At 34.6% G+C, this 14,580-nt stretch overlaps 1 long non-coding RNA gene across 1 annotated transcript in view; it reads left to right on the plus strand.

The window, feature by feature from the left end:
- The window catches only part of LOC110356818 (uncharacterized), a 61,636-nt gene that overhangs the window by 39,024 nt on the left and 8,032 nt on the right, over positions 1-14,580 (plus strand). The window contains exon 3 of the long non-coding RNA XR_010469059.1: positions 13,923-14,016. This is a non-coding gene — a long non-coding RNA (uncharacterized LOC110356818). The remainder of the gene's footprint in view (positions 1-13,922; positions 14,017-14,580) is intronic.

The raw sequence follows: 14,580 nt of genomic DNA on the forward strand, positions 1-14,580 counted from the left end.
TCACTGTGATGAACACAGTGCAAATATGCAAAATGTTACTTTGGGTTGCCAAACTCTTCAGTGGTTTTGGCACCTCTTAGCTGTAAAACTGGATGTTCTGTGGATGGTGACAGTAATAGCAATGTCAGGCATCTCTCTGCAGCAAGTAGGAAGATGCAAGGTCTTTTATTGCATGTTTACTGAGACGCTGCCAACAGGATGGCAGAGGCAAGACAGGCATCACTGTGCTTTGGTGACTTCATGTATGGATTGTTCTTTAATTTAGTTTCACAGTCAAACAAATATGAAGCAAACAGTTAGCATTTTTCGCAGTAGGGTGGCAAGAATGAGATGTGCTAAGGAGCAAGTCTTCTGCTCCAGAAAGAGCAAAAGCACCCAGAAGAGAGATTTAGATAAAGAGGGGGAAAAGGCAAGAAAATCTGGGGTTTGCACAGTTGTTGTGCTTTTCTACATAAAGCGAGTTACTATTTGGAAATGTGCCACTCTAGAAATGAAGGTTCTTTTTATTGTCTTTCAATTTCGTGTGAGTGTGGTTTTTCATAAAGGAAATTCCTAGCAAAACCATAACATTTAAAGTTTTGCCATTATCCTTAATGGGATAATATTTTCTTAAGTGCATTGCAGACGACTCACTCCGTTTTAGAGTGGGAAGGTATTGCTTCTGCCTTTTCCTCTGCCTCACATATTGAAAGTGAAGGGACATTCTCATCTGAGTGTTTCATAACAGTCTGATTCATCTTGTTGGGACTAGAGCAGTCATTTCAAAGCCCTGGCAATAGAGTAGCTAATGCATTGCCCAGTAGAGTTCTTTGCTATACAACAGGAGCTAAATATAAATATTTTTTATCTTTGAAGTCATTAGTCACGAACTAATATTCAAACTCCATTGACAGCTATTCTATGAGGCAGAGCTTTGCACCTTTTCCTTTCTGACTGCTGCATAACAGGTTTACTCATAGGCATGCAAAAGGAAAAGAATCTCCTAGGACACACACTCTTTTAAAAATACAGTTGTTGGACAAAGTACAATTTGTAATTATTATTCACCTGAGCACAATGGGACACTATACAAAATATAAAGCACATCCATCAAAGTAAGAAAAAGAAAACCTAAAGATTCTGCTTTCTGATTTGTTTGAATATAACCAAATAAATAAAAAAAAAAAAAGTAAAGAGGCACTAGATTATAGCAATAATTTTATAAAATGTTATTAATTACTCCATATTTTTCTGGAGCTAGGAAAGAACAATACTGACAACAACAAAAACAAAAAGTGAGATATACACTGCAGGAATACCAAGAAGGAATAATAAAGTGAACAAGATCTTGTGGGAGAAACTATCTAATGGTCCAGGATTGGCACCATTGTCTGGGCAATGTACAACAGCACTAAAAACAAATAAACAAAATGTAATGATGTGTGAAGAACACGATGGGGAAACCAGCAGAAAATATAATGTCACAATATAAATCAGTCACTTTCCCTCATCTGGAATATTCTGTATATTCCAGTTCTGAAAAGATACATCAGAATCATGTAACCATCCAGAGGAAGATGATTAAAATGACTTAATACACAAAAACTCTTCTCTGAAGAGAGATTGAAAAGATATGGCTGGTTTATTTTAAAGAGAACATAGAGAGAGACACAATAAAAGTACATTCCAGTAATTTGCATAAGAACTACAGTACAGAGGATCAAACAGAATCATTTCAGTTGTCATCACTTTTCCAATTTTCCAGTTCAAGGAAAAAAAACACCACTGAAAACAGATACAATATAAAGTTCATATTCTTTATATTTCAAAAGAAATCTTATAATAAAGACAAATATTTTTCTGATCCTTAGTCTGGAAGATACTTTTTCATGTATAACAGTAAAGATGGTTTTGTGCTTATATAGCACAAAGGCTTGGAGTTGGAAACTGCCCAAAAGAATGGTCACAATTGCAAAGACCACCACATGCAGAAACAAATGCCAATATGTGCCAGAGAGGATGAAGTAAAAACATACAAATAATGTACAAGTCACATGATCACTGGTTTTGATTTTGTAATGGAAGTTGTTGTATTCATGGACAAGTGGGCTACTACAATGTTTTGAAAGCTGTTCTGATTTTTAATGTTGTTCCTAAGGTACAAAAATTTATACACTACTTTTGGAAGCTGTTTGTGCTGTTGTTTCTTTATTATTTAAGTGGTGAAAAAAAATCTTTCCAACAGGGCTGTTTTGAGATTTACAGAATTGGCAAAATGTTCGATGAAACTTGAACAGAAGCGGTTAGTAAAATTGAAATGCGCTATTATCCCAACTTTTGTAAATATACATGGAAAAGGTATACAGTTTCAACTAATTTCTAAAATTTTAGCAGTTTTAGCTTGTCCTTACAAAATATCTGCCTGAATTATCCACTATTCACAGCTTTTCAATAAAATCAGCAACATATAATCTTACAAAGATCTTCCATCTCTCTCAATAACGTGCATACGATGCATTAGTATAATGAGAATTAAGCTCTTCTCACAGCCAGACTCTACTTGTTCTCTGCCTCCCATTGTTGAGAGACATTTTCAATTTACAATCCGTTACAAATGTTACAACAAATTGCTATGCTGAAAACCAAGAATAATCATTAAAAACAAATTTCTCATCAAAAGAGAATGGTCCATATTACCTATTTTGAGGACATAATATGTTTTTAATGTGCATTTTAAAGAGCGAGAGTTGTTTTGTTTCTGTATGTATAAGTGTATGACTTTTTTTCACAGTGGTAATGATGTTACCAGTTTTCAATTAAAATTTAATTTTCAAGTTCTTGGTATAATGAGTCCAGCATAAATTTAAGCTCTCTTCATTGAAACCAGACTACCATAATGGAATAAAGTGTTTGACCTCAGCTGCTTATAAAGGATGACTTCCATGCCATTGGTCTACTTGAAAGTAAGCCTTTAACTTTCTTAAGTACTGCTTAATGTGCTATATATTCTTCTTCCACTCCACTTCCTTATTTTATCAACGTATTTTAATTTTTACATGCTATTATTTTTTTATTGGACAAAGTCTAGTCCTCTTTTTCTATTTCTAGTATAGAAAAAGTGCGGTCAAGTGCAATACCTGACGACTCTTAACTAGTCCCAAGAAGGTCTCTTATAAATTGGAAAAATGACTAGGTTGATTTAAGAATTTGATGATTTTTCTCCTAGTCTCCAGAAAATAAGAACAGCCATAATCTTTATGGCATGGCAAAGGTTACAAGTGGCAAAATGAGAAGTTGTGAGTGAGGACAGAGATACGAGGACAATGAAATATAGAAGGAGTGAAGAAAGTACTGCCACCTGGGCGGAGCGTGATAGAAGATAGATGATAGAAGAATGTGTTGCTAAGACATCTTGTAGAGCACCACATAGTCATAGATCTGAAAAAAGTTTTAATATTTTGTATTTTAATGAAGACATATTTGATGACTAGGTATGATGAACACAACTGATGAATGATAAATGACAATTTGTCTTTCTGAGAAAGGGCACACTGCAGATAATTTTAAAAATATATTTAAAAATTCATTTGACCTACAAAAATGTGGGAGTTCACCAGGCAATATAAAAAGCCTTGTCCGTCTATAATTTCTATGGCTTTAAAATCAGTTTCATTCGTTCTTTAGAGCTTTGTTATTGTTCTGAAATCAAGTAAATCATACTCTAGACAACAAAAATTTTACAAGGAAATTAAAACTGAATGCCACATGTAAGGCCAAGAAAGAAAGAAAAGACAGCTAATGAGTAAACACAGGGAAAATCTACTAAAATATAGAAGATAGAACACTCTGATTTAGGAAATTTGAATGAGAACAAAAACTTCACAATGGAAATGTTGACCTGGAAACTGAAAACAAATATTATGTAGAGTTCATGGTAAAAACTACAGAATTTCTATCCAACGCCACAACAAAGTAAGATTTTTTTAAGCATTAGTAAGTTCCAAAAATGTTCTTCAAATAAAGGAAAAATATTGGATGAGAAATCTTTTAATTACCCTTTCATTAAATGTGAACAGAATATGATCAAATATGGGAAAGTTTGTTTCATTTTTTCTCTTGTTTTTCTTCTTTTGCATTGCTTTTACTACACTGCTAACGAACAGCCTCGACTACATATCAGGAAAAGGGGAGGAGTGGAAGCCCTTGTAAACCCTACTAACATTAATTATTCAACATAGAGTCAGATTTATTGCAATCATTATGCTTATAGGTCATGCTGTGTCTTATGCCTTGCCTCCATTTCTGGAACCTGAAGATCAGAAATATCTTGTCTGGCTTTTTGCCTTTTTGAACAAGACTATATAATTTCTCACAATTACTAAAATGGATGATGTATGCAACCTTTCCTTAAATATGTTAAATATTCCGAATAATCAAAAGGCATTAACTTTGTCTTTTGGAAATATAAAAACTGTTGGAAAAGTCATGTTTTAGTGAGCTACTTGTTATTCAGGCTCCTGATGTAGGCAATTTAACTAGAATATGATATTTTATTGGCAAAACCTAGAATATTATCACCTTAGCATTCTTCCTGCTGTCTGTAACATGATTATAGGGCACAACTTTGTTTGTAATGGTGGTGATTTAAACTCATTTTTTTTTATATATTTGGCAGAAAAAGGTGATTATGGAATAGACTAGAGATATAGAAATTTGAACCCAATTTCTCTTTTGTCTTTCCTAGTAAATAGTATAGGTAGTCATTGAATGAGGGATTTATTTTTTTTTTATTCCACACACATCTTAATTTTATAGCTTTCTGACAAAAATGTAGTGTTTCTTACAGTCTGAACTGAAGAACTATGATGTGACTGTCATATCATTTACTAAGCAGAGATGGGAGATAGGTTTATTAAATCATGCATAGTTATTGGTGAATGTTTGGAGGGATGAAAGAGTCTTTCCCCTGCATTTTTGGATCACTTTCAATCAAAATAATCTAATTAGTAAGCAGGTTATCCAGAGTGCTGAACAAGATCCTTGATTGCTTCTTGCTACAGCTGATAACAACAATTCCAGAAGCAGAAGAGGAAAAAAGTTTTAATATTTCTTCTCCTCCTCCTTCTTCTACTTCTTTGTCTCCTTCTCTTCCCTCATATATTTCCCGCATTCATATTGGGATCATTGTTTATATGAAAGTCTAACCATGTATCTACAAGGTGTACTTACATTATCTCATGCTTATAAAATAGGGTAAGAACATCTGGCCATTAACTTAGTGGTGACATTATTCTAGAGCACAGAACAAAGTCTTCCTGAAAATCTTTCTACCCTGAGTGTTTGATGATTAAGATTGGAGAGCTTCTCTGTAATCAGTTGCTTTCTGTTCCTGTCCTTATAATTTTTTCAGGAATGCTTTGAAAGGAAACTTCAGTGTACTAATAGAAGTTTGCCATTCCAGGGGAAGTTTAAAGAAAATGAAATCGCTACTTTGAGATGTATCTTTATTAAAAATACACTCATTTATATTGTTATAAACATGCTAACACTGAGCAGCCTCTCATCTTAAGATGGCTGAAAACAGCTTGAAACTTGTCATTAAATTCCAGTCCTTTGCCACTCTTGCAGCTGCACAAAAGTGTTGGTCTATCAGGTCCTATGTATGGAACTTTCTAATTAGCAATACACAGCAGAAAAAATGTAGGCAAACAGTTGACAGAGGTAGGTTTTGTACCTTATGCAGTTTTAACTCCTCAGTGAGGGATATAAAGGCCACACCAACTGAAAATCATCAAGGTATTACCTCTTGCCCCCAACTCTTTTCAACTCTTGTTGAGGAAGTTGAGGTGTTGAGGAAGAATTTATTTCAGTATTCTCCTGGTCAAGTGAACATATTTAGAGCATAGTCACTTGAATTTTAAAAATATAATTTTTAAAATATTTAAATGTTCAACTCTGACACCAGTCAAAACTACCAAGAAAATACACAGAAACAGTTCTGTATGGGCAGTATTTGTATGAAAGTGGAAACAACCCTTAAGGATTACATTGTTTGGCTTCATCAGTTCTAGTGAATCTGGAAAAAAAGATGTACCTTTTTTTTTTACTACTTAAATCTCCCTCTAAATGAGCTAACTAAACTCAGTGTCTTCTACCATTTATTTCAACTGTATTTATTTTTGAATGGAAAACCTCAGTCAAATTGAAAAATAATCAATAAAGCCACCATTGGGCATTTGTTTGTTTGTTTGTTTGTTCTGATAAGTTTTTTCCTCAAACAGAATAAACATTCTAAAATTCACAGATTTGTAGGTCTGTTACTTTAAAAGAAAAACAAATAGTTAATGAAAGGTGCATGAAACATGCTTAAAAGTATATAACTTTGTAAAGATGTTACAGCAGGTGTGCTACCGATAAGCTACAGCTTGAAGTTCTAAAAGGTCATTTGCAATTCATACAGAAAACTGTATCTGTGCTCCATGTACTTTAAAAGGTCGTGTGCAACAGAGCAGAAAAATAAATTATTTGAATCTGCTAAATATTGTTCTGATACAGCCTTCTGAGATAAAAATGCTAATTTAGTACCTGTGGCACTCAGAACGTTCTGTTCTTCCAATTAGTTGCTTATTTTACGTGGTCATGTGACAGCCTATTCAAAATATAAATTATCATCAACAATAGTCTTTTATGGTAGAGCAAAGTCTTATAGAAAAAACAGGTAATTTGAACTTCTAATGTAAATGATTGCAGAGATATGTCCTACTATTCTGTTGAAAATGAGTGTCCTTTAAGCAAACTAATATATTCCTCTTCTTCAAAAATGGGTGGTTGTGAGAGTCATAAACATCTAGATAATACAGGCAAATTTTTTGGACACTCTACACTAGAGCCATTACAGAATTAGAGAGAGAGAGGCAGAAATAGAGCCTGAAGTTATGCAAAAGCTGGTCCCGTTCCCATCATGAAACATCCAGCTTCCAAAGTGTGGTCATTGATGCACTGGCATCTGAGCAGTAAGATGCCACCCTGGCAGACTCTAATAGCAGAGTAGAAAACAGACTCCACCATAATTTGCCATTAAGAAACAAAATCTTAAGTAGACAGTCAGGCTTTGTTCAGCTGCTTTAGCAGAGGGCAGAACATTACCTTTTAGAAAATGCAAACTACTAAAATGTTGTCTGCATTAAAAAAAATAATCTGACAGTCACACACTAGCAAGTTCTAAGGAATGAAAATTTGTGACCTTGGCAAAAATGCACGTCATATTCCATTTAATATGATAATGTGGTTTTATTACTTTTTAATTGAATTATACTTAGCTAATGCTTGACAACTAAGGCTTCTAATTTTACAGGAAGACATTTTGCAATGCAAGAAGTCTTAAGTGATCGACTAATTGGAAGAGCTTGCTGAATGTCAAGTACTATGCAAATGAAACTCCTAGCCTATTTAACCTGCTCTTCTAATGTAATTTTGTGAATGGTGTCCAAAGAGTGTAGTGAAGTATGCTGTTACTGCAGTAATACAAAAAGGAAGATTTCTGCAATGAGCACTCTTTCATTTTTTTTCTTCTATCTTTAGTGTTCATTATATTATCCTTTAATACAGAATCACAGATACTTAAAAAAAAAAACAAAACATTATTCTACGCTAGTTTGAAAAACATATTTACAGTGTCAGTCTATTCAGTAGAATTTCTTTTATATATAATGAAAATTATCCTTTAAACCTTATAAATGTGTGAATTTGATCATGTAGTTTTTTTCACTGTCATTAAATTTCCCACTTGGATTTCTTTGCCTCCCAGGCAATCTGGACCAGTAAGGATTGTGTTGTATCTTTCTGACATTTTTCACAAGTCTACCTTTCAGCTAAGAGCTCTCCATGATTTGTTCATAAAAGTATACTGGTACAACACGGATTAAAGAGAGTAGATGAGTGTTCAAGGGGGAGTCAGGTACTCCAGAATGCTTTAACTTTGTTTTAAGAGTTTCCATTAGCAGAGGTTTTTTTAGCAGGAAAAAAAATACTGGTTCTTGCAGTTGCATTTTTCAGCTCACTTTTGTTGCTCCCTTCTGCATCCCCAAATGGATCTGCCTTCATTTGACCACTGTGAGATGGACACATACCAGTGTGAAACATCTCAGCCTCAGCACCAGTGGATATTGGCAAGTTCAGGCAAGTGAGTTTCAACCGAACACTGCCTCCTTAGAAACAAAGACATCTTAGTATTCTGTATATGCCAGTCTTGTCGTATTTATGTTTAACTACAATGCATTCCACATAGTTCTACCACCAATCTATGTAAGATGTTGCACAAGCTGATTCCTTATATACACTTGGTGCCAGCACCAGTCACGTCAGCAATGACGTCAGGCACATCAGCCCCATGCTGGTTTCATCCACCAGCACGATTTCTGCTGACCGAGGTGGTCCCTGAGTGTTCACACTGCATGATTGATAGCTACAAGAAACCACAGTGACATTTCTTATCTTACCAGCAAACTCTAACAGGGTTTTCTTTTCTCCCTGACATCCTCACTTCCAGACAGTTCAATGCCTTCTGCAGTCAGACTTTCTTGCCATCCATGTCAGATCACTCTTAGTCACAAATTACCACTGCTGAGTGGTTACAGTTTGAATTTTCCTGCTAGCAGGCAAAGAAAAACTCCAAATCCACAGTGGAATATTTTCTTCACCTTAAAAAGTCAGACTAATGTGTGTCCAGGACATTTTGCTTCACAAAATGGGCAAGTAACTATAGGATGTCAGCATCTGAAATCTCACCTTTTCTATCCAGTCTAAACATTCTCTCTATGGGTGACTCTAGCTTTGATTTATATGACTAAATGTGACAAAATTAATCATTTTATTGTCCTTTTTACCTAGTTGTCTACAAGGCTTAATACCTTCTCCAATCCCTTCCATCCTACAGGTTTTGGCCACATTTCTCAGTAGTTATTTTCTTTGTTGAGCTCTGAACATGTTTGTAAGGGAAAACCTTAAGATATTTACTCCTGTGACTCCAAAATGGCCTTCTGTTTAGTCTCAGCAAGGATAACATGGGGAAGCTGAATCATAAAGGAACTGAAGCTTAAATTGTACACATACACACAATTCATGAACACACAATATATTCATTGCCCACTCATAAACAGCAGTTACAAAAGTTTTTGTTTTGACATGAGTAACAAATAGGTCTAAAGTTTGTCCTCCTTTTTCCTGCGTCAACACAATACAATACCATAATGAGATTACCTCTCCCTCTGTAAACCTTTTTGGGAATAAATTTGCTTTTACAAACGTTCTAAATTTATTTGGGTCTAGTAGATCCGTCAACAAATGTTGAAGATAACTTTTGAATTGAATTTTCAGTTTACAATGAAATATAAAACCATTTATGCCCTCAGAACAGCCAATACTGTCCTTAATTGTAAAGGGATAAGCTATCCAGTAAGACAACATTTTCTGGTAACTTTCTTCGTCATGAACTTTTGGAGAAAGTAAACCCTGAAACCACCACAAAACTCTTCTCCAAAGGAGTTGACTCCTTACTCAGGTTGTTGGAGGTGTGTTGCGGGGAAATATTTAGGAAGAGAACATGCTACTTCTTCCAAGAAAAGAGCAAGATTTATGCTATCCTACTGAAACACAGAAATTATTTTAAATGACAGCAATGCCTTGAAGAACAAACCCCAATAGTGTATAAAGTCATTCTTATCAAATATTTTTACTATTTTTTCACTGTGATTAAGCTATATTTGAGTGATGAAAACATGTTAAGACTAGACATTAAATGAAAACATACTGAAAGGTATGCACATATTAACAGGACTTGAAAGTTTCCTCTCTAAATGAAAAATGTTGAAAACTAAAATCACATGGTGTGTGATAGGTGTTACATCATACTAAACAACAAAAAGCTACTAATTTATTTATTATACAATCTAAACGGGAGTAATCTAATACAGGTTAATGTTCAAACTTGGTGAAGAGTTAATTTGTCAAGGTTATCTCTCCTAAAATCTGTTTCTCTTTCCAGTGTTTATAGTAGGCCACCTAGCTGATTTGTTTGAGTTATTAAAAAATAAGACTTTGTAGTAAAAATTAAACTGCCTGATATTGTAGCACTCAACATTCCAGGAAGCTGTTTCTGTGTTAATATTTTGGAATTATCATATCTTTCAGTTGCACTGAGAAGAATGAACTGAAATCTCATGGTGGATTTCAGAGTATCCATTAGGGACTTATTAAGTACTAGACCATTTCCTTTTAGCAACAGTCTGGTGTGTGATCACCCAGTTCTTCAAATACTAAAGATCAATAGTAACGCTGTTTTTTTTTTTTTTGGTATGTGAGACTTTGACCTATGGATAACAATCATTTCATTAAAGTGGTGTGAAAATGTGATATGCATCAAGATGAATCAATTTAAACTAGTAACTCAAAGTACTAAGGTGCATTGCGGTGTGAAGGGAACTGGATTTATTAGTGAGCTAAAGATGGACCTTTGCTATTTGCAGGGTCTGACATTCAGAACCAACAGAGCTGATGCTGGGCATGCCTCAGGCAGAAGTTCCATCTACAAGGGAACTCCTGTCTAAGGAGATTATGCAGAAGAGTAAGGATGCAATGAGTAAATATGGAGTTCAATTTACTTTATTTTACGTAGAAACTATCTGTGTTTAAAATTCCAGTTATCAGTAATTTATCATTCTCTCTGTTTGTTTTGTTTTGTTTTGTTTTGTTTTGTTTTGTTTTGTTTTGTTTTGTTTGTTTGTTTGTTCTTCTTTTTTTTCTTCCCAAGGAGGTGAGAGTGACAGGGAAATAAAATGAACTTCTCTTTCACTTGTCTGTATTGTATTTTTAGCTTCTGTTTTGCTTTGCTTTTGTTTTGTAGTAACTAGTTATAGAAAGACAGTTGAAAAGCATTTCGTTGTAATCATACGCTTTCTTGTTGACAAGAACATACTTAAAGGAAATATCAATATAACTTAGCACAAATTTCAGTAGTTACTTAGATGGTGATTAGTGGATTCATACAGAATCCAGTAAACAGTGTGTGTAATTGTTATTTGTAAAAAATTATGCTTTAAACTATATTGCCTACATATTATTTAAACTAAATGCAGCTATTTGTATCAACTGAGTATGCAGATGACTATTTCCAAACAATCTGAACAAGAATGATGACTAATTATTTGCTGATATTTCATCTACTCCCCAAATTTTCCCAAGGATGGGTGTTTATTTTGTGACAAGTTGCTCAGTCCCTTTTATTTCTCATCCCGACTCATTTAACATTAGTAGTGGAGGAATGGGCTAACAGTCTAATGATACAAAATCCACTGATTTCACTGTGAACCTGCAGTTAAACACAACATCTGATTCAGATTAGTGTTAATTATTAAGATTTAATGATTTTAAAGTGATTCTGAGAAACGCACTCCTCATTTTGATCTAAAAGACGTAAGAACAGAAAAGAGTGCTATGGCGTGACAGTATGACATTGATAAAAAAACAACCCAACCCAACCCAACCCAACCCAATCCAACCCAACCCAACCCAAACGAAAACAACCCAAAACATAACAAAACAAAACAAAACAAAACAAAACAAAACATCTGAACAATGCTGCTTTCACACTGTCATGGGTTTCCATAATTTTCGAAAGAGAGTACATCATAACCATGAAGGTGAAGGAAAAACTAACCAAAATAAAACTGTTGGGACGCTCTTACCACATGACAAAGATGAATCTGAAGACAAAAGATAGAAGAAGAAAGACGTTACCTTTCTGTCATATACATAAAATTTAGAGAGACATATACAATCAAGAAAAAACAATCTTGTTTATGGTGAACTCATAAGTTAATGAGAAAATAAATACCTGTAAAAATATATACACTTGCATATACATATGGACACACATTGAATATTTGGGTAGGCTTATAGCTAGGGAATCCTTCTGGTCTTCAGTTTTCCTGGAAGACAGCTGATTCTTCTCAGTTCTTTAGTATTTTAATACTATGGAGAATATAATATGATTTTATAATGTCCTTTACAGGAACTTGAAAGCCATGGAAAGTTTGCTTTCAGAACTTCAGCAGTTCCTCCACTGTTTGCCTTAAAGATTTCCTACTCAGCAATTTCTTTGCACATTGCCAGTAGCTGTTCAATATTTACTTGTTGTAGCTGCCAGGTTACAGTGGTGTTAAGGTTTCAAGCTGTAGTGTTGTTAATTATTGAAACAGATATATTACAAGTATGGATTAAATAAAGCTTGTAACTGATTGTGATGAACACATCGTTTCAACGTTTGTGTTTGCATGAGAATTCAGAATATGCTGTAGGTCTAATTTAGTCAAATATTCAATGAATAGCACATTAATTAAACCACACAGTTCTTCAGTACTGTAAAAACTGAATACTCCCATGCATTTGAAAGACCAGACTCAATGTCCTCATGTTCATTTGTTTCCTAATATGTGATTTTTTTACCCATCTTTGTGTACTTTCATTCCATCTCTCAGTAAGGGAGTTTCTTCAACCCTTAGTAGAACTTTTGGGTTCTGGACCTTGCTACCTATTTTATTTTTTGGTTTGGAGTTTGGCATAATTTTGGTGGAAAGCTGTAAAATGAGAGAAGATAGGAAACATGTGACAGAATAACATTTTTTATGCAGTTTCAGATGATCCAGATGCACCACATAACATTGCTTTTAAGGGGAAAATATCTGAAATGCACATTAATTTTTATGTCTATATGGTTTAAGCATTTCATACTGCCACCACTCACATGTCCCTGTTGGTCTAACACACTGTGCAATCTCAGCACAGTCTGCCTTTCTTGGTAAATAGAGAGAAATAGAAAAATGTCATTATGAAAGATTTGTATGACAAGGAACAGACACCTTAACAAGTGTATTATCTGGCCTTGAACATCCCCGCCTTCCAAGTTTGAAATTTGAGTCCATGGAAGCAATGAAAAAAAATTCAAAAAAATGTTCTTACCTTGACTGAATTAATTTGCTTGATGCGACACAAAATGCAATCAACTTTAATACATAACTTGAAAGGTCAGCTTGAAGGATTAGAGTAGTTTGATTGTGAAATGTGCCCAGAAATCTCAATATTAGAGAGGATGATGAATTTCTTCAAATTCTAACTGGAGCAATAAAAAGCACAAGGTTGAAATGTTTGAAAATTAGGTGTGCTCATATAATTTCCAACTCATTGGTTACCCATCTAGAAAAGGAGAAAACGGCCTCATCTTTGAGGATGTGAATCATGAAAAAGCCTCATCTAAAGGCCGCTATAGGTTCAGCTTTCTTCGAAAATGGTTATTGAGGTCCCTTGAGGAAATCCAAAGGTAGCTGTGCTGCAGGATATGCCTTCAGATAGTGTGAAAAGTTTGTCCAAGTAGATGAATCCCCTCACAAAATGAACTTTTCCCCTGGATGCTTGTGGGGGCTGCAGTGCTGTGATACACGTCAATGGAGGACTTTTGAGAACATGCCAAACAGTAGAGCATCCCTTCTATTCAGTATAAAGCCGGAAGCTTAGGAATGCTTACCCAGCTGGAGTGAAGAGCAATTCTCTTGATGGCTGTCTGCGAAGCATTCATATCCTCAAGCCAGAGGAAAGAAGTCAAATGTCCTGTTAGCTGAATCCTTTCATAGTTTCTTTTAGCACTGCCTGTTTTGGTCTATAAAAATGTCAAAGAAGACACAAATGAATATTGGTCAAAACCCTGTCTTATTTTCAGTGTAATTTAATCTTCTGGGAAAAAATATTATGGTTCCAAATATATAATTATCTTCTCTTAAAACCACAAAAGTGAAAGGTATAGTTTAATGACAATAAGTTCTCTTTAATATTTATCTGTGTATTTTTTTCATGTACTGTAATAGCAGCATTGTTTTTCCCGCTTATACCTGCAGGTTTGCAACAGAAGTCATACAACGGATCTTCTAAATCTACAATGAGAGTGTGATGTTTGTTGAGAACTTCAACTCATCACAAGGAGAAGATTAGGTACATGATGCTCTGTTTTGTTTTTTTTTTTGTTGTTTTTTTAGGGTATGAAGTATCTGAAAACAAAGCTAAAAACGTGGTAGGCATAGTCCTTCCTTCCTACACACCTGTAACAGACCTTAAAAATTAAATAGGTGTAGCAAGACAAAGAAACTCTCAAAGAATTAAGATAAGAATTTTTATTTCGGATTGCATGAATATTTTGTTGTCGTCAGGACTTCTCATCTGATTGCATAAATAGCATTGCAGTTCAACATTGCTGACAGACGAAAGCAGCCAGTTGAGGAGCCATATTCAGTAAACTCCTTCCCTGAACAAGTTATTTTGGAGTACTCTTAGACACCATTCACAAATGAGATAGAGAAATTATGCCACTATTCAGTCAATAACCTGTTAAACAGGGTGAAACAATAATGATTGTGCCCTGTGCATAATTTCGTGTACAACCAGGAGAATAGACTACATTTCCTAGAAAGTGAGGGGCAGTAATATTTCCTCTCCTCCTTCAAAGTACCCTTAGCCACAGCCAAAGTTAATAACCAGCCTTACTTATTAAAAAAATAA

This window comes from Columba livia, chromosome Z (assembly GCF_036013475.1).
Source record: "Columba livia isolate bColLiv1 breed racing homer chromosome Z, bColLiv1.pat.W.v2, whole genome shotgun sequence".
NCBI lineage: Eukaryota > Metazoa > Chordata > Aves > Columbiformes > Columbidae > Columba > Columba livia.